Raw genomic sequence first — 651 nt, 5'->3', positions numbered from 1 at the left:
CAAAAAATAAAGTCTTCCACTGTTTCCACTGTTTCCCCATCTATTTCCCATGAAGTTATGGGACCAGATGCCATGATCTTCGTTTTCTGGATGTTGAGCTTTAAGCCAACTTTTTCACTCTCCTCTTTCACTTTCATCAAGAGGCTTTTTAGTTCCTCTTCAGTTTCTGCCATAAGGGTGGTGTCATCTGCATATCTGAGGTTATTGATATTTCTCCTGGCAATCTTAATTCGAGCTTGTGCTTTTTCCAGCCCAGCATTTCTCATAATATACTCTGCATAGACGTTAAATAAGCAGGGTGACAATATACAGCCTTGACGTACTCCTTTTCCTATTTGGAACCAGTGTGTTGTTCCATGTCCAGTTCTAACTGTTGCTTCCTGACCTGCATACAGGTTTCTCAAGAGGCAGGTCAGGTGGTCTGGTATTCCCAGCTCTTTCAGAATTTTCCGGTTTATTGTGATCCACACAGTCCAAGGCTTTGGCATAGTCAATAAAGCAGAAATAGTTTCTCTGGAACTCTCTTGCTTTTTCGATGATCCAGCAGATGTTGGCAATTTGATATCTGGTTCCTCTGCCTTTTCTAAAACCGGCTTGAACATCTGGAAGTTCATCGTTCATGTATTGCTGAAGCCTGGCTTGGAGAATTTT

Source organism: Bison bison, unplaced genomic scaffold (genome assembly GCF_000754665.1).
Source record: "Bison bison bison isolate TAMUID 2011002044 unplaced genomic scaffold, Bison_UMD1.0 scf7180017864317, whole genome shotgun sequence".
Classification (NCBI taxonomy): Eukaryota; Metazoa; Chordata; class Mammalia; order Artiodactyla; family Bovidae; genus Bison; species Bison bison.
The sequence above is the reverse complement of the archived record's forward strand: the minus strand, read 5'-3'. Positions refer to the sequence as shown.